General features: G+C 44.3%; 1 long non-coding RNA gene across 2 annotated transcripts; it reads left to right on the plus strand.

The window, feature by feature from the left end:
• Positions 1 to 1,045: 1,045 nt before the first annotated feature.
• LOC103158717 lies at positions 1,046 to 2,048 on the plus strand. 2 transcript variants are annotated; one of them, XR_003488723.2, is made up of 4 exons: positions 1,046 to 1,273; positions 1,504 to 1,587; positions 1,682 to 1,801; positions 1,997 to 2,048. It is a non-coding gene; the product is annotated as an uncharacterized LOC103158717 (long non-coding RNA). The 2 variants fall into 2 exon arrangements; XR_004772627.1 differs by having other exon boundaries at positions 1,098 to 1,273; positions 1,682 to 2,031.
• The last annotated feature ends 17,961 nt before the right edge of the window (positions 2,049 to 20,009 follow it).

The following is a 20,009-nucleotide window of genomic DNA, read 5'->3' on the forward strand; positions in this document are numbered from 1 at the left end:
GTGTGTGAAGCCCTGGATTCTGTTCCTAAAAACCCCAAAACTGGGTGTAAGGCTACATGCCAATGACATTTTAAAGCCAGCCACGGTCAAATGTAGCTCACACGGTAATAACTGGAGAGATCCGGCTAGACTTTTCTTTTTCAGGAATCAGTCAAAGCTCAAGGCAGGAGAAGGATGACATCTAGTTCTCCGTATCCCGGGAGCCTCTATGTAGAAGTGGTGACCCGTCCCTCGAGTCTAGTCATTCAGGGTTCCGAAGGGGGGCTGCCTGAAAGAGTCATGGGCGAGAGAAAGGAAGGAGACCAAGCGTGCAAAAGAGGGGGCCAGAGTCCATCTGTGCAATTGTCAAGGTCTCGATTTATTGGGGCTCAGTGTGGGCTTATATAGCCCTGCACCAAGGAAACTGGGTAAGCGGGGGAATAACAGGAAGGAACATCTGGTGTATGCTGGGGCCGGAGCATTCTTCTTATCAGCCGGAACATCTTGTGGTCTTCCCCGGAACAGTGAAAGCCCCAGGCCCATTTTCTCGGAACAGAAGCAGTTAGCAGTTCCGTTTGGCCAAACCGTCTAAGTACAGGTTCTATGAGGCTCACAAGAGCTGGCTTTAAGCCGCAAACTCAAAGGTCATAAAAAGGACTTACAAAGATGGGCTTTAAAACCCATAGTTTAGGACCCATGGCCCTTAAAAAAGTGGGTGCATCAGCAAGGGGAGTAAAGGGACCTTGGCCCTGTTGCTCTAGTACTGAGGTTTTCTCGGGAGGCTAGCAGGCCTAGGCGTCAGCAGAGCCAAACCAGACCCGCCCTCGACTATCCCAGAGCCCAGCAAAGCTGGCAGGGCGCGAAGCCTTCATCTGTGGCAAGACTCGGGCGGAGGCACAAAGGCCGGGAGGGACAAGATGCTGTTCCATCCCTCGGCCACGACTCACTGCAGAAGACGAACATAAAACTCCTCGGCCGCGTGGTTCATACGCGCACACATCCCACATGGGCGTCCTATTCCGGAGCAGCTAAAACTGAACAATTCATTAGACTTGAGTGCCTTGTGTAGCTCAATGAGCCATAAAGTTGTATTCCCCTGTCGATTGAATCCAGACTGATTCTTCCTTGCCTTTGAAGGTATTACTCTGCTCCATGTGAGCAAACTGAACATTTTGAAACTTGCTCCTGGTGGACATGTGGGACGTTTCTGCATCTGGACCGAGGGTGCCTTCCGAAAGTTAGATGTGTTGTATGGGACTTGGCGTAAGGCTGCTTCCCTGAAAAGTAATTACAAGTGAGTGAGTTTCCTATATTTATTGTGCATGGATGCCTAGAGTGTATATTTATATTCACACTTGATTTAGGTATATATTCCTAAATTACGCATTGGATTTCTACATTTCCCATTTTTGAGGGTGTAAAAACTCTTATGTACCTGGAGAGTTAACACATTGGAAATGCAGTTCTAATGATTTACCTTCAGTTAGAAGATTAAATTTTGGACTTACTGACTTTTTTTCCAAGCCTTCCCATGCACAAGATGATGAACACAGACCTAAGCAGGATCTTAAAAAGCCCAGAGATCCAAAGAGCCCTCCGAGCACCACGGTAAGGTTTTGATACTTAAAGCTCTTGCTATAGCCTGCTACTTTGACTTTTAAAGGTGTATGGGTTGATTGATGAGTGTGCTCCCTCTTTATAGCAAGAAGATTCATCGTAGACTCTTGAAAAAGAACCCACTGAAAAACCTGAGAATAATGTTGAAGCTCAACCAGTATGCAAAGACTATGAGGAGGAATACCATTCTTCGCAGGCCAGAAATGTAAGCCATAATTTGCTGTGTCAAGCATTGTTGGTCTTTTGACCCACACCCGGGTTCTCACTCCTTAGCTGACTGTCCTGGGCATCACTATGTAGACCAGGCAGCTGTTAAACTGACAGATTCTTCCTCTCTCTCAAGGACTGGTATATAAAGTTGAGCATTTAATTCTTAATTTCCTACTTGTCTATGTTGCAGCACAAACTGCGGGTGAAGAAACTAGAAGCAGCAGCAGCAGCAGCAGTGCTAGCAGCAAAACTAGAGAAAGGGGCAGCAGACCAGAAGTCAGTAGAAGAGTAAGAAAGTAAAGCAGCCTGTGGATGTCAAGAAGCTGAAGAAGCCTGCAGGGAAAAAGGCTGCAACTACCAAGAAACCAGCAGCTGGGAAGAAAGCAGCAGGGAAGAAACCTACCACAGAGGAAAAAGTAGATTGTTATCTAAAAGATCTTTAGAGAATAAGAAGTTTTGATATACACACACCTGTAATCCCAGGCTATGATAGTCTCTAGCAAGAATGACGTTCATCCACTGAAGCCAGCCAGGACTATAGCCAAAGCAAAACACAATGCAAAGTCTTAGCATGGCTTAATCTCTAGAGCATTGTGCTAAGTGAAATAAACTAGTCATTCTACTCCATCTTTTTCCTGAAAAAGGCAAACACTATACAAATTGAAATAGTTTTAGTCATTACTAGGGACAATCGTATGGGAAGTGATTGGGGGATGCAGAGGCAGGATGTCAGGCCAGTGTGATGGTCTACATGGCAAGTTCTGGGACAGCCAGGACTACATAAAAGAGACCCTGTCTCAAAAAAGGAAAAATGCCATGCAGTGGTGGTGCACTCATATAATCCCAGCACTCAGGAGGCAGAGACAGGTAGGTCTCTGTGAGTTCAGGTCAGCCTGGTCTTACCCTGCCTGGGGAGTGGAGGGGGGATGGCAGGAAGAGGGAGAAGGGATTGACATCTAAAGCCAGCTTGTTCCTAATTTGAACTAATTTAAAAAAAAGTCATCTTTATGACTGGCTATTTCTACTGACTTCAATTTAAAGGTTCAGCCAGCAATAATTTGATAATTTACAAAGACCACAGACAGGTGGCAACAGGAACAAGTCCCAGAAGATGGATTTCCCTAAATTATTTCAATACAACAGGAAGTGACCAAGCCTCTGACCAGATAACGGAAGCAAAAGGAAAGCAGAACACCATGTTCAGAGAAGAGCAACTTGTGAATACATCAGTGTCTTCAGTCTAGTACAAGGGGAAACCTCAAAGCTAGGCATCTAGTTTTCTCTAAGAGGGGCAATGAAGCAAGATGTATTTGAGTTTCTATAAATTAACCATCTTTCTCCTAAGCTCTATGACAAGGCATAATTTAGCCAGAATAGAGTTGCAGTGGGGGGAGGGGTGCTGGGGTGGTGGAGACACTACTGATCATAGCAGATCAAGGGTGTGACCACACCAAACAAAGCATGTGACCACACCTAGCTAGTTGCAGCTCTAGAGCTGACTGGACCAGTCCACTTGAGAGTTATCTCCAAGTCTTCTAATTATGGATGATTTGCAGGAGTCAAAGAGACCCCCATTTTTGGCTGTCTCAAAATAGGCCCAGCACTTAAGTTGCTTTAACTAGATTGGGGGCACTATTGTGTGCAGAACTAGGCTATGTTAAGACTAGACTAGCCTCAAACTCTACATCTTGCCTTCTGTGCCTCCCAAGTTCTGGTATATTAAAAGGAATTTTCCAACACACCCAGTCTTGGATTCTATTTTTATGGCGGAATAGGACACTGAAACGAATACTGCTTTATTTCTCTGAACACTAATGCTTGATCCTTCCTTACAGGTCCAAACAGGCAGTTTCTGGCTCCCATTGCTGGCATGTACAGAGGAAACCATGTGACATCGGATACAATGCTGATTTTTGAGATCCTGAGGAAGAGGGCTAGATGTGCTCGAGAATTAACTTGTAATATATGAAGAACCTGGCCTTTAAGAGAGCCTCTTGGAGCCAAGATGACTTAAACAGGTTCCAATGGAGTTTAGAGGTTCAAATAAGGTTGGCATCTAGGTTCATTCATTGATAACTATTCATACCACCTTGCCAGCTTCATCTCTAGGTAGCACTTCCCACTGCTCGGCAAGTGCATGGGGGATTGCTTACCAACTACACTCACCAAGTTTTGATTTGTCTTGCATTAATTAACAGTGAACTCAAATAACAGATTCTGCTCTAGGACTTGAGACTCTTGCGACAGGATGTCAGGCCTAATTAGGTTCCTCAAAGTTGGCAAGACTCCTCCCAGGCTACAATGCTAGGCCTGTGGCTATTAAGTCTTGACAGTGGTATTCATGTTCCAGTATCAGAATCCAGAAGAGATGCCAAGAGGATTCTAACATGTTCTCTCATGTTTTTGTCTTTTTCCCAGTGACAATTTGGTAAAGCCTAAATGACATTGGCAGTGGTCAGACTACCTCTTCGCCTACCTCACTAATTCTTAAGGCTGTGAACTCCACACTGGTTGTAAATACTTAGACCACCTTTGTCGTGAGAGCAGCTCACCAAACCCACCCAAGATTAGGTGGAGGTAGGGGGTAAATCAGTTGCTCTTAGAAGAACCCCAAACCAAAACCTTGGTTCAAAAGGCCTTTGGGCAATATTTTTGGTAGTTGGAACTATTGTATCACATACTTCAGGAGCTTGGCCACATTAAGCCCAGCCTGTAGAGGTGTACAGGTGAAAAAGCCACTATGGTCAGAGCACCTGGATTCTGACCATCCAACTCCCAAATGGAGAGTCATCACTCCAGTTCCTTCACTGGCTTGCACCTCTGCACTCGCACAGATCAATGGAGACAAGTTTCAGAGACCTTGGGCCATGGACCACAAGTCTCTATCTTGAGCCTTCAACAACTTCTGTCTAAGTTTAAAATAGAAAATTTGCTGAACCAAGTTCAGTTTTGGTAGGAGTTCTGAGAATCTGGTCAATTCTCAAGGGCTGGAGGTTGCAGCATTCTTCAAATAGCACACGTTCTCCAAGAGCTTTCTTGAGTTGCTTCTGCTGTTCAGACAGATCGGGGCTTCCGAAGCCCTGAACTTACAAGATGAGTTTAAACACAGAATCCCCAGCTTCCATACACACTGAAGGACTTCAAGAGAGATGCCTGAACAGCTGAGACCTTGTCAGTGGCCCAAAGCCCTGTTCTGGCATTACTAGAACATATGAAGATCTAATAACCCAAACATTAAAGATTATGTGACCACATTATGTATACACGCAAAGAGATCCTGAAGTAGCTTTTAAACTTTTTCTGCAGAAAATTGTAAACTCAAATGCTGAAAGACTTCAAAAGTTGAGGTTCCACATACTGATATAATCAGCCCTGGAATATGTTCAATAAGACCTATTAAAAGACCCTAGAAACATTCAGGCTCCTCCACTCACCAAGACCCCGAGACTGCTTATATCTGCTTTTAGTAAGCAGGTCCTGAGCTCCTAAGTACTTCCTCCTCTCAGTACTCAAGAGCTAGCCAAAGACCTGTCTGAGAAATGGCAGATGCGGTCAAAGATATCAGAGATTACCAGAAGCATGTTTGAAAAAAAATAGATTCAAGGAAGTACACTCCAATCTCCAAGGTTCCAAGAAGCTCCAACTTCAAGCACAAAGGAAGCAACAGGGAAATGAGGTCCTCTCCAAAATGTTCTAAAAATCAGAACACAATTTCTCATGGATACAAGCCATCAATTGTCCCAGAATTCATGGTCTGTGCATTTGCCCTACCTAGGGAAACTGTCAAGACACTGGCAGCTGTTTCAGAGCCAGGAGAAGTTCCAGTTGACCAGAATCTGTCACCCGAGGAATGCACTGCATAGAGGAAGCTTGATTAATTCAAAATCATGGCCATTAAAGGAGACACCAAATCACGCTTAGATAACATGTCTGAAGAAGCCTCACAGACAAAGGCATCACAAGAGATTGGAGATAGCAGAGGGCAGACTGAGGATCCTCAGAGTCAATTGTCATTGATCACAAGGACCAAGAGAATACAAAAGGTGGAGAGGCAGGTGAAGGACATGCTCCTAGACACTCCAGCAGTGGACAAGATGACAACCACATGTCAGTGTGACTTTTGATCATCTCTCCAGAGAACTCAACATTCAGCATATGAACAAAGCTCAGCTAGAACTCAAAATGCTGCATCAGGAAACATGCCTGGAGGAGGTCACTTTCACTTCCTATTTTAATGGTTTTTATTCATGCTCCATCTCTTTCCCCCAAGTACAAAAGGGCACAGGTAAGGATGGATGAATTTGGGTGGTGTTTTTCATACCAGTTCCATATCCATAGCTTGGAAAGAATAGATCTTAAGGCATATGGATTGCCTCATTTCCAAAGTTGATCTGAATTCCATATAATGAAGGCCTTAAGAGCAATAAACATATTGGATTGGAAGCAAAGACTACCCAGTTGTTGTTTCCTACTTTCCAAGAAGTAGGAGGGGATTCCTTAAGTCAGACTTTTTATTCTCTGGGTTATTTTCCCTTAAGAAATTGAACTGCTTCCAAGCTAGGTGTCATAGGATACTTGACAAGATCCTACTGTCTCCACTCCCTAAGAAAGTCACTTGACCATCCCATGTGTGTAGTGTTTTTACTCTTTTGACTCTTTGACTCTTTTGGGGGCCACCATCCAGCTCCCAAATACAAACAGGCTTATTTTCTTTCTTATGAATGCCTGGAAGTATGAGACTCTAGGCCCCATCCACACTCCTACAGCTGGCAGTGCAAAGTCTGATAAGGAATGAAAGCTTGGCCATCTCTACTTGCCAATGGTATTCTGCCCCACACCACCCACTCTCTGTGGAAGTAAACTCCCAGAAGAGAGAAGAATGATTTAGGTCCTGCCAGCTGACTGGTTCTACCCTGTCCTTCCTGTTGAGTTGCTGATGAACAACCCCAACTTGGGAAGACATACCTGGCTATACTGGATGGAACAGACACATGGCTGTGAAGGAGTTTTTTTCTTGAATGGTTGGTTGAGGAATATGCACCTCAATATGGAGGAATATGGAGACAGCTCAGCAGAAACTTTGCCAGAGAAGCAAAGAGCAAAGTTCTTTCTAGATCCATACTGAGGCAGCATTTGAAGGTTGTCACTGAATTACACCCCCCCAACACACACACCCGGGATGAACACCAGAACACAGTTGCTAGAGTGGACAGAGAAGAGAAGGGGTTCCCCACATGAACCTGTGCTGTGTGAGGCTGAGGATTGGGACTGGGCCATTAGCAGTCTACAGCGTCAGGGAGGTCTTAAGATTTTACAGCCAGAGATCAAGGAGCTGCAAGTGAATACAGTGTGGAATCTCAACAATGACAAATTTTGTACCTTGCATCGGCAAGACGAGTAATCTTCACAAAATCATGCTACTACAACATCTTGCCAAAGATGATGTCTATTCCTGGAAAACCACATGAAACAGTTGCTTAGGTCCCTGAACGATGCCCCCTTGGAGTCCCTGTCCATCTCTCTGCAAGTTCTCAGAGTTGGATATCTTTGCCTAGTAGAGTCACTGTCAGCTTAAACATCTGCTCTTGAGGTGTCATTTTAAGTGGTTTGCATTCCATGCCTCTCAAATTTCTTAAGAGTGTTGGACACTCCACAGCCCTGAAATTAAAAGATTGTAGATGGAGGACTCTGACCTCGGGGTCTCCCTGCCCTGAGCCAGCATCAGTCTCTATGATAATGACCTCTCCACTGAGGTCCTGAAAGAACTTCTGCACCTCACTGCCAACCTAAGCCAACTGACCACGAGATATGCCCCATTCCTAAGGTCTAGAATCACTCTGGTTATAACAATGTAGAGGATTTCCTGATATTGTGCTAAGCTGAAGAACACAATCACTACAAGGCAGTTCAAGGCACTCTACTTTGGTAACAATGCCTGCCATGGCTGTGGTAAGCATTGTGTCTATGAACTGGAGACCATACTTTGATTGCTTACTGTATATGTCTCTGCATCCATTCCTTAGTATGCAGTAGGGACAGGCCCGTCATCCACAGGACCCCAGAACACATGGTTTTTGGACATTGCTCAGTGTGACCGAACAGCTGGAAGCTAGGGGTCCAGACAGCAACTTCGCTTCAATGACTCCTTTCCTTTTTAGTTACATGAAAACAATTTTACGTACTAATCCCAGTTCCATCTCCCTCCTGTTTCCCACTCCTCCCCCCATATCCCCATCCCACCCCACATCCACTGCTCAGAGAGGGTGAGGCCTCCCAGGGGGGATCAAAGTCTCATTTGAGGCAGGACTTGGCCTTTCCCCCCTGTATCTAGGCTGAGCAAGGTTTCCCCTCCATAGGGAATGGCTCCAAAAAGCCAATTCATGTAATAGGCATAAAATACTGGTCCTACTCCCAGCAGCCCCGTAGACTGCCCAAGCTCCCCAACTGACACCCATGTTCAGGGGCCTAGTTTGGTCTTATGCAGGTTCCCCACCTGTCAGTGACTCATTCAAGAGGAAAAATTTTAACTTAGGTCTAGGACAATAGCTTAGTATTGAGGCCTTGGGTTTAATCTCCAGAAAATTGAACCAGAACCAGAAAACATAAGTTATGGCAATGTGAGTCAACTTCTCCATGGACTCAAAAGTCACATGTCCTTGGCCACACTGCATCTCCAAGGTTCATCTTTTAAACATGGCCCCCCAAAGGAGCCACATTCCCAAAGACCTATAGCTCAGAATCTAAAGGCATAAGTTTTCTAGTTCACAAGCTCATGGAAAACACACACACACACACACACACACACACACACACACACACACACACACACAAAATAAATAAAATAAAATAAAATAAAATAAATAAATAAAATAAAACTTTGTAGAGTTGTGTGGACTTCTGAGGCTTTCCTTGATTCACAAGGCAGAAGAGGTCATCCTGCTAGGAAGAGTATTGGCCTACAAAGAAGTCCAGTCCAGTCAGCTCCTCAGCAGACTTTAAGCCTCTGGAATCAAGTGCTAGCTTGCTATTGATCCAAGGAACAAAGAGCTGGGAGTTTGCTTAGGTCTCTCTGGAAACTAGAGGGAGGACTGTTGTGTGATACACAGTTCTCCCAAATCCTTCTGTGGAAAAACCTATCTAAGTCATAAGGAAGGTGAAGACTTCCTCCGTTTTCTCCTCTTCATTGTTTCCCATTCTGAAACACAGACACTATAGGGCTGCTAGGCTGTGCGTGCCAAACATTGGCTGCCGACAGCTTTGTGTTCTTTCGAGAACCTGAGCCTGAAGGCTGGCAATGTAGGGGTCCAAGAATAGTGCATGAAATTGGGCGTGTCAATGAAGGATGCCACACAATTGGACCAAGTGACATGCTTGAAAGACAGCTAAATATCAATAGGAAGGGGCCTAGACTAATATCCCATTTGCACTGGTGATAAACTCCCTGGAGCATGTACAACAGAACATGTCCAGCACCTGCACAACTGTGTTCTGAGAGTGTCTATCCAGTCTACCCTTGGCTGTATACCAGTTTTAGAAAAGGGGAGGAATTTTAGGTCTTTTTGAAGGACCAGTGAACATCATGGTGTTAATTCCTATGCTGAAAATTTCCTCAGAAACCGTAAACATTTACTCCCACCATATTGAACCACAGTGACCAAGCAAAGTTAGGAGCAAGTCTGTCGCCAGACTATGTAGTCAGGTCATGTTCTTACAAAAACAGTCACATCATCAGGAAGCCTCACTTCAGAGTCAATAACTATTTTCCATCTATGCGGCCATGGGAATAACTGAAGAGTGACTCCATCTTATGTATTCTTGCGCTCCCAAGGCTACATGAAGCTCTGACAGAAGTGCATAGAATTGGTTGGATACACAGTAGAGCGAGTGGGTTGGGGAACTCAGGTGAGAGTATATTGGCCCTTCGTCCTGTATGGGTCATCATAAGGCCCCATACTGAGGATCTTAGAGTTGGTCGTGGCTGCCATGGTTAAGATGGCAATGACTAAATATGCCAAGAGACAATTCATCCACACACCACTTGGTGAGATCATGGATATGAGGGGCCCACTGTGCATTTCTTCCATGGGGATTATTATTTCAGCACATGAGCTGAACCTAGACTAAAACCTCACATTATACCCAGGCAGCCCTTTCCACCCTCCTCAGATGCACCTGCTCCAATTATGGCAGTTATGCTAGTTATAGGTCTATTTGCCACAATCTAGCATCTGAAGGTATCTGCAGAAGATCAGGTTGCAGGCAAATATGTAGGACATTTTCAAAGTTGGTCAATGGGCGAACCCATCCACCATTGTAGGCAGCCAACCCTCAAGTCCTGACTTGTAAGCCAATAAAGCAGCACCCATCTTCAGCTGGCCTCTTCAGCTCCTGCCTCCAGGTTTCTGCCCCGTTTTGAGTTCCTGGCCTGACTTTCTTTGAACTATGAAGTGGAAGCCAAATAATCCTGTTCTACACAAGTTTTGTCATGGTGCTGCATCACAGCAAAAGTAGCCCTAACTAAGACAGAAGTTGGTCGCAGGATAATGGGGCATTGCTGTGACTGATGTAACCATATTTTGGAGAGGATTGTGTAAGAACTTTGGAACTTTGCCCTAGAAAAGGCATTCATGTTCAAAGCTTGGTGAGCTATTCTGTGGGAGCCTGGATTGCTCTCAACATATCTTCCCAGACAATGGAAGCGTTGTTTATGAATTTCTAGAGGGAAGTTTGAGAGGCACTTATAAGGACCATCTGCTCTTTTAAATTAAAAAACCTGTGCTTTTGGTTAGCTGGGACTAAGGAATCAAGCCATGATCAGCAAGAGACCAAGACCACTGAAGCAAAACCTTGACTTTTATTAGGACAGTTGACATCCATCAGCTGGAACCAATTAGTGGTGATTAGCAAGAGACCTCAATTCAGCTGACATCTTGTAGAAGGCTTTCCTCAGAGTCAGGACAGAAATGGTGTTTCAGAAGCAGTCAAGGTGGTTTCTCTTCACACTGGCAGCCAACTTGGTAGTATAAGTCACCCATGAGATACTTGGCTCTGAAGGTATGAAGGGGGTCAGGCAGAGAAGCTGAGGCTTGGCATTATTAAGAGACCAGGATAAGCCAATTAAAGATACAATCTCAGTAGCAGGTTCAAGCCCATGAGAGAAGGGCTTATGGAGAGTAGAGGCTTAGCACCAGGAAGAGAGCCCAGGAGAGGCTATTAGTGAAAGTGCTGCCCAGTTGCTCAACAGAAACCCCAGCATTTGGGGTTTCTGGAATGACCACCAAGAATAGCAGCAGTGGATTGTGTAATGGTGGAGCGGAGCCTACTCAAGCTTAAGACGACAAGCTGGGTGTGCTGCAGAGGGTGGAGTCAGATAAATGCCCCAAACCCATTGGAGGAGCCCAGAAGATCTTTGAATGGATCCCAGGTATTGGACATTGAGCAATTCAGACTGTTGGGGTTTGGTTTGGATCAGATTGAGACTTCGTTCGAGAGGAAACAACTGGGGCACAAAGTATTAATTTCATTTGTAGAAGCCCATAGTTGAGAGACTAAGGCTTAAGAGATACAAAATTTTGAAATGTTTGAATTTGTAAACTCATTTAAGCATTTTAAATGTTTTATGTTGTGGTGTATGTCCAAGACCACATATTAAATAAGATTGCAGCTTATAGTGATGTGTGCCAAGTCGACAAGTGCTAGTTTTTATGTCATCTTGGCACAAGCTACAGAGGAGGAAGCCTCAATTGAAAAGATTGTCTCCATAGATCTGGCAGGCCTATAGACATTTTCTTAGTGATCAATGGGAGAGGGAACTCAGCCTGTGTGTAGCACCATCCCTGGGCTTGTAGTCCTGGCTTCTGTAAGAAACAGGCTGACCAAGACAAGTAGAACAATCCAGTAAACAACCTCTAACCAGGCTCCTGCCTTATTTGTGTTATAGTCTTTCATAATGAGTGATGTAGAAGCATGAGCCAAATAAAACCCTTTCTTCTAACTTGCTATGATGAAACACTGACCAACTGCAATAGTAACCCAACCCTAGGAAGCTAGAAGTCAAAGTTAGTGCTCAGAAGGTTGTTTACACCAGGAGGTCATACCTGGCTGCTAAATCACCACTGCCAAGGCTTAAAGACTTGGCTGAGGACACAAGGCCTTTACTTCAGCTTAGGATATCAGAACACGACTTCCAGAAGAGCACCTCAAGTTGTATTTGGGTCTCACTACCCCCAACCCACTATCTGTAGTCATTGACATTTGCAGGCAGAAAAAAGTCTCCCAGAATCTGAAGGAGAAGCCCACGTGCCAGGTAGAGTTGCAAAATAGGACAAGGTGATACAGAACACTTCTCACCCAGGAGAAATATCGCACAGGAGGCAGAGGCCAGGTATGTTAGCTTAAAAATGCGGCCATGAAGGAGACAAGACAAAACCACAGAGCTAGATGAAAATGTTCATGGTCTTCAGAGACAAAGGGACACAAGGGATTGGAGAGTAGGAGTCCTTACATGAAGTGTCATTGATCACAGGGATGGAGAGATTATTGCAAAGCATCATGGGAAGTCAGTAAGATGCTCCAGGCTCAAATATGTCACAACCATGTGTCTGAGAGTAGTGTCTCTAGACCATCTTCAAATGGCTGAAAAAAATAGGATCAGAGCTTAGATAGAACCCCAAATGCCAGAGGCCGGGAATGTCCCTGTTGAGAGAGCACTTCCTTTCTAGCTTACTCTCAACTCACTTCTTCCCCACACCCAAGTACAAAAGGACTGAATTGGAATTTGGCATGGTGCTGTGTTGGTCCCTAGAAACTGAAAGAAATGATTCTGAGAGAAAGCATGTGCCTTGTCCAGTTTTTAATGTCAGAAGAATTCCATCTAATGAAGAGTCTCGAACAATGAACTGATGGGATGCTGGATGCCAAAAAATTTAACTGGTCTCCCTAAAGCATTTCCTAGGGTCTTTTTAATGCTAGGGCTCCACCGGACTCAAGTCGGTTCTGTTCCTATCTTGTGCAAGTAAATTGATTAATCTCTACTGGCAAGGAGGTTACTTCAACTAATACATTCTCATCTGGCTTCATGGGAACTTCTGAAGTTTCTCGTATGGTCATCAGACTTCCCTTGAAGGTGCCGAAAGGATCCTGGATCCCACATCTTACTTTTAGACTTGCCACTGTATTTGCACAGTGTATGAAGTGTTTCCACACTGTAGGTGTATTTCAATATAGAAATATAGTGAAACACGAGTCTGTGAAAGGTGCCTAGGAAACAACTGCAAAGTGCATCCTAATATCGATTCCTCCTGGCCTTGCTGGCTGGCCGTCTGCCTGACCAGCACCACCAGGAAGCTCAGCTTTTTTCTCCACGGTTTAAGGAGGATTATCTGGGCTCTGCATGAATGTGTCTACCTGGGTGGGGAGGCACAGTGAGGAAGGGCAGTCAGGGGCCTTTGAACTGGGAGATGTTACCTCAGTGACTGAAGCCACATGTTGGGATCAGCTTAAGGTTCATCTAAACATCTTTCTCAGTGGACTCTGGCTCCTGCTTGTACTGTCTGCACTGGGGAGTCCCTTTGACACCCTCAGTGAGTGTTGAAGCCCAAATCCATGTCAGAATAAACGATACGTCATTTCCTTGGTAAATCCATCCCAGACCTTTCTTTTGCTGATCATGTACTCATACCCATCCCACTTCAGTCCATACACTTGGCTCTGGCTTGGGGAAGTCTGGGCTGGATGGCTCTCTTCTTCTTCTTCTTCTTCTTCTTCTTCTTCTTCTTCTTCTTCTTCTTCTTCTTCTTCTTCTTCTTCTTCTTCTTCTTCTTCTTCTTCTTCTTCTTCCTTCTCCTTCTCCTTCTCCTTCTCCTTCTCCTTCTCCTTCTCCTTCTCTCTTCTTCTTCTTCTTCTTCTTCTTCTTCTTCTTCTTCTTCTTCTTCTTCTTCTTCTTCTTCTTCTTCTTCTTCTTCTTTTAACTAAAAACAAATTGTGTGTATGTGAACGTGGGTTTGTATGTCACAATCTGCATTGGAGGTCAGAGGACAGCTTTTGGGAATCTATTCTGTATACCCCAGACTATCTGGCCTTTGAACTTCTGGGAGAGTCTCATGTTTCTGCCTCTTATCTCACAGTAGGAGTGCTAAGATTACACATATGAGCTATTGCATCCAACCTTTTGTGGGTTCTGAGGATGGAACTCAGGTCATTATGCTTGCATGACAGGTGGTTTTATCCATTGAGCCATCTAACTGGTTCTGGCTCATCACTCCCTAAAATATTAATTAATCATTTGTTTATGTACAGGTGCATGTGGTGACCCACAGTGTGTATATAGGTCAGAAGACAACCTACAGGAATTTGTTCTTTCCTTCCTCCGTATGCTTCCAGGGATGGAACTCAGATGGCCAGGCTTGTCAACAAGCACCTTTATCTGCTGAGCTAAGGCAGCCCTGTCTTCTTTGCCTTCAGTGAATAACACATTCCCTGTTGTGTGTGTCAACTTCCTTCACTATAACAAAATTCATAAAGAGAAAAAGAAGACTGGATAGTCAGAAGGTGGAGGCCGAAGAATTGAGAGGTTGAGGTCAGCTTGGACTACATAATAAGACCTTGTCTCCTCCTCCCACAACAAAAGAGAAAGGGAGAAGGGGGAGAAAGAAGGAGGGATAGAGGAGGGGGGCTCACAATGTTGAGTCTATTGATTGCTGCTGTTGATTTGGGCCTTGATGAGGCAGCACATCATGATGGCAGCACATGCAGAATAAAATTGCTCCTTTCGTTATCAAAAAGCAAAGGAGAAAAGGATGAGAGGTTCTTTTGTGGGTACCTCCCATGATATGGGCTTGTACCTAGGGGCTGCCCCCTATCACTTCCCAGTAGTACACAGGGTGAAGGCTACACTTTTCACACTTGGGCTTTGGGGACTTTTTGGAGTCAACTGAAGCACCAGGGATCTGCACTTGATCTTAGCTAAAAGGCCGAGGAATCGATGCACCTGGGATCTGATTTAGAAGTTGTGCTGATGACTAAAGACTTGAGATGAAGTAAAGATAGTACTGTAGACTCTGGTAGCCAGAGGTCACAACTCTGCTAGTCTCTGTGAGGTCCAACTTTTACTTCATTTTTGGCTTATGTAGTGTTTGTGCTATTAGGCCCAATGCGATTGATTTTGTTTTCATGTCTGTTTATTCCCTTGTGGAATCCAGTGGCATGGGATGTACTTTCTCTACTTGATAGATAGGGAAGCAGTTTTTTGTTGCAAGACTCGTGCATATCATACAGGCCATTGAGAGGGCCTGTAGTTCTCTTTGCTGCTCTTTAGCAGACAGCTCCTTCCTAGCCTCGAGGGGGAAACATTTGGCAAGAATGTATTGGTGTTGACATCTACACTGTTTTGTGGCATGTCCTCAGTGCTGTGCCTGGCTTAACAGGAGGCTCGAGGAAGGCTTGAAAGGCTTGGATGGATTGGCAAGCCTTTTTAGAATGCCCAGCTTCCTGCTTCTCCCTAGCAACCTGCACATGCTGAGCTCATGATGGATATGTGACATTGGTGGCTGAATTTACATGGCACCTGGTGGCTTTTCACACTCCCCCTCACGCCTCTGTGGGGACTAGGATAGGACAGATGGCCACAGACACAGATTCTCAGCTCTGCACCCTCTTTGCAAATCACAATTGAGGGAAAGTTAAGTTTTTGCAACAACACAGTTTTGGTAATTTTATGATTTCATGCTGCTGGTAAGTTGCTTAACACTTTGGATAGATCACACCTCAGCAGTGTTCATTTGGGAACAGCTTAATTTCACTGGATGTAGCTGTGGTTCCCACCCACCAAGCCTCCTACCCCTTAATAAATTGACACTGATAAGGTTTAACTCCCTGAGCCAGGCAATTATTGTGTCCAGAATTATATTAATCATTTTTTCTCATTAACACCTTTGAATTCCTTCTCCCTTGATTGTAGACATCTGCTTTTAAAATGTTAGAGGTGGAAATACTCATAATGGTTTGGCTTCCTTCCCTTGTATGGGTTTGAAGAGATTGAGGCCAGAAAGACTGAGTATTTAGTTGGTATGGGCCTGGTGAAGACCTGAAATGAGATCCAGGGCTCCTGGTTTCTCTGAGAGCAGGGCTCCTGGTTTTAGTTCTGGCCCACTGCCTGCCCTTCACTTCTGTCTTAAGATAGGGAAAGCTCTATGATCTATTTAGTTAAAAGTGAATAAAGGCAGATCTTTGTTCATTATTAGAGGCCCCAGTCCTGAGTGAATTAATTTCCTTCTATTTTCTCTTGATATCTTAAAAGTTTGTTTTGGTGCTTTGTTATTGTTTTAAAATTTTTAATTATTGTTAATTATTATTGACAGAGTCTCACTGTATTCCTGGCAGCTACTTAGCCCAGGCTGGCCTTGAGCTTATTATGCCAATCCTGCTTCAACTCCCTGAGTGTTTAAAACACAGATGTGTGAGCTACCATGCCCAGATCTAGACTTTTTTTCCTCCTGAAACAGGGTTTCTCTGTGTAACAGCCCTAGCTGTTCTGTTACTACCTCTGTAGACCAGGCTGGCCTCAAACTCACAGAGATCCGCCTGCCTCTGCCTCCCGAGTGCTGGTATTAAAGGAGTGTGTCACCATCACCCAGCAAGACTTTTTGATTAAAAAACTTCCTCTTAACATATTTGGTGGGACACAGTTTTATAATCCCATCTCAGGAAGCTGAGGCAGGGGGTTGAGAGTTCCAGAACAGTCTGGGCTTCATAGCAAGACCCTGTAAAACAAAACATTGCCTTAAGTAATTATGTTGCTTAGAATGTTTTTCTCACCTCTTATTCATATTTTCTCATGGTAGGGCCTGAAAGAGTTAATGGTCCTTTCAGAAGAACCAGGCGTCTCCCAGGAAGCAGAGAGGCAGGATGTAGCAAACCAGTGGGTAAATGAAGCCCTTCTCCTTTGGAAGAAAAGGAAGTGGGAGGAGAAGTGAAGAGGAAGAGCTCAGAGGGCAGGCCTTGTCATCTCTGCTCTAAGAATGTGCTTCTTTGAAGCCAAGCAGACCCTGTAAAATTTTGATTCAAAGTGACCAAGGTCCTGAAAATGCAAGTTGTGATGATTTTGGAGTTATCTATTTTACCCACAGCTAGTATCTCTGCTTTGTAATCTCAATCATTGCTTTCTCTCCTCCCTATTGGCCTGTCTTTTAATTGCTTCTGACCATCTACATTTGGAATTTAAGAAGTTAGATGAGGTCCAGCTTCTACAAAATCACCTCTCCAATGCATTTACCTATGTATTCATTCAGAACACACCCCTACCTATTCTCTGTACATGCTCATAGCAGTTCCCATGCCACAGGGCAAGGTTGTCCTTCTGCTTACTGTCTTGTTCCAGATCCGATGCCCAGCTGCTGGCAGAGTTGATCTTTACCTTATTTGCCTTCCTCTTTCATCCTTTGCCTCGGGACTTTGTTACACATTCCTGGCCTACTTTGTTAGGCACATATTGTGTCACTCTGAATTGTCAGCTTGCAGATCTTAGATGGCCCCAATAGTAGATTCAGAATACTGTTGTCCCATGGCAACTTTGGGCAATAACTATACAAATTTAGGCCATACTTGATTGGTTAAGGGCATAGTCTTTTATTAAAAAAAAAGATTTATTTATTATGTATACAGTGTTTATGTCTGCCTGCAGGCCAGAAGAAGGAAGCAGATCTCATTATAGATGGTTGTGAGTCACAATGTGGTTGCTAGGAATTGAACTCAGAACCTCTGGAAGAAAAGTTAGTGCTCTTAACCTCCAAGCCATCTGCAGCCCCTGGGCATAGTCTTTTTTTAAGACTGCTTTTATTAGCGGGGCAGTGGTGGCACACGCCTTTAATCCCAGCACTCAGGAGGCAGAGGCAGGTGGATCTCTGTGAGTTCGAGACCAGCTTGGTCTACAACAGCTGGTTCTAGGACAGCCTCCAAAGCTACAGAGAAACCCTGTTTCGAAAAACAACAACAACAACAACAACAAAAGACTGCTTTTATTTTAGACATTGGCTGGTAGCTCGGGAGTTCCCAAGTAGTGCTACAAATTCAGGGGTCTTATTACCTTCTCAGGGTCCAGAATTTCCTAGAATAATTATAGAATGCTGGAAAGTACTGATTGCTATTCTGGTAATGGTTTTATTACATCAAAAGGATAATAATCAAGATCAGCCAAAAGAAGAGACACAAAGAGTAATGCCTGGGAGAACTGCAAAAAAGTGCAGCTGCTAGTGTCCTCTCCCGGTATCCACAGGGCACGTCCCTCTCTGGTACACTGATGTACAATATGCACAAAATTTTGCTTACCAGGCATTCTCTGCAAGTTTTGCTGATAACTCTTACTTCAAAGCCCAGTTCACTAGTTGCCTGCTTGGCGTTTCTGCTATAGCCAACCCTTCTCCTTTATTATCTCTTCAGTAGACTATCTAGGGACTCACCATGAGTCATCTCAGTATAAATCATTAGGGCATACCATGAAGAACAGACACACCTAATGCTCAAAAATTGCATAGATTTACAGGCTGCCTCCCATAGAGGACAAAGTCCAGCAGGTTGTTCACTATACAACAACCCCCTACCACAAAGCTGTCTCTTCCTCATTTGCCAGAAATCTAGTGTCACTGTTACTCTTCTCTTCCTTTTCTGTCCAGATGTTAACTGACTTCAGTGTGACCCAATCATCTTCATTGTCCTTGGGTACTGTGCTCTTTGCTTTCTGTTTGTCTGTAAGTCTCCTGCTCTGCAAGCTCCATGGTGCTTTCTGTTAGAGCCTTAGCCCCAATTAAAAACTCATCTCACTGTCTTATTTCAGAATTTGCTCTTGTACCAGCACTCTAGAGACTGATGTAGAAGGATTGCCCTGAGTTTGAGGCCAGCATGGGCTACAAAGTAAGTTTCAGCTGGGCAGGGGTGGTGGTGCACACCTTTGAGCAGAGGCAGGCAGATCTAGGCGCATCTCTGAGTTCGAGACCAGTCTGGTCTACAACAGCTAGTACCACGACAGCCTCCAAAGCCACAGAGAAACCCTGTCTCGAAAAAAAAAAAGAAAGAAAGAAAAGAAAAAAGTAAGTTCCATGCCAAGCTAGGTTATAGAGTGAGACTGTATCTCAAACAAAGCAAAATAAAAAATAATTTTGCTGGGTGGTGGTAGTGCCCACCTTAAATCCCAGCACTGGGGAGGCAGAGACAGGCGGATCTCTGAGTTCGAGGCCAGCCTGGTCTACAGAGAAAGTGCCAGAACAACCTCCAAAGCAATACAGAGAAACCCTGCCTCGAAAAACCAAAAAACAAAACAGCAAAAAAATAAACAATTTGCTATTGAAGAGTAAAGTGTATATTATCATCCCATATGTGTAAAACAAAACATACTATAGCCAGGTATGATGGTACACATCTGTAATTCCAGCACTTGGTAGGTACATGGATGCCAGGGTATTAAAGAGTCCAAGATCCTTTCTGTGCTGATAGGCTCCCTAAAACATAGTGAATGTTCTTAGAACTCACTAGACTTTCTGCAGGGAAGGTGGGAAGCCCCACAGTGATACAGTACAGGAACAGCAGGGATTCTCTATGTGTCCAGGGAGAGCGGCATTATGACAGGAAACAGTGTGGCCTTGGCAGGCAGACAAAGCCTACTTTCTGGAAAAAGACTAAAACTACAGAGAAGATTGTGTTGTGGTTGAGTGTGGTGAGCCCAGCTGCAGATGTAAGAGGGTGCTGTCTGTTAAGAGATGCAAGCTGCTTGGACTGAGAGTTAGAAAGGGCCAGTGATCCAGTTCAAAGATGATTTTTGTTATATATACAAAATTATGAGGCTATATTCACTTCATTTGGTTGCAGTTGTTCTTTTGGGGGAAGAAAATAAACTATTACTGTCAACAACAATAAAAGAGTCCAAGGTCTTTTTGCATAAATAGCAAATTTGAGGGCAGCCTGGGCTGTAGGAGACCCTATCTTGAAAATCAAAATCAAACTCAGTAGAAATATACTTAGGAGTTTCTTAGTTATGATTTCTACTTCTGTGATGAAACATCAGGGCCAAAAGCAACTTTGGGGGAAAGTTTATTTTGCTTACTTTCTAGGTGATGAATAGTTCATCACTGAGGGAACTCAGAGCAGGAACCTGCAGGCAAGACCTGATACAAAAACCATGGAGGAGTGCTGCTTACAGGCTTGCTTCTCATAGC

Source organism: Cricetulus griseus, unplaced genomic scaffold (assembly GCF_003668045.3).
Source record: "Cricetulus griseus strain 17A/GY unplaced genomic scaffold, alternate assembly CriGri-PICRH-1.0 unplaced_scaffold_148, whole genome shotgun sequence".
In the NCBI taxonomy this organism is placed as follows: Eukaryota; Metazoa; Chordata; class Mammalia; order Rodentia; family Cricetidae; genus Cricetulus; species Cricetulus griseus.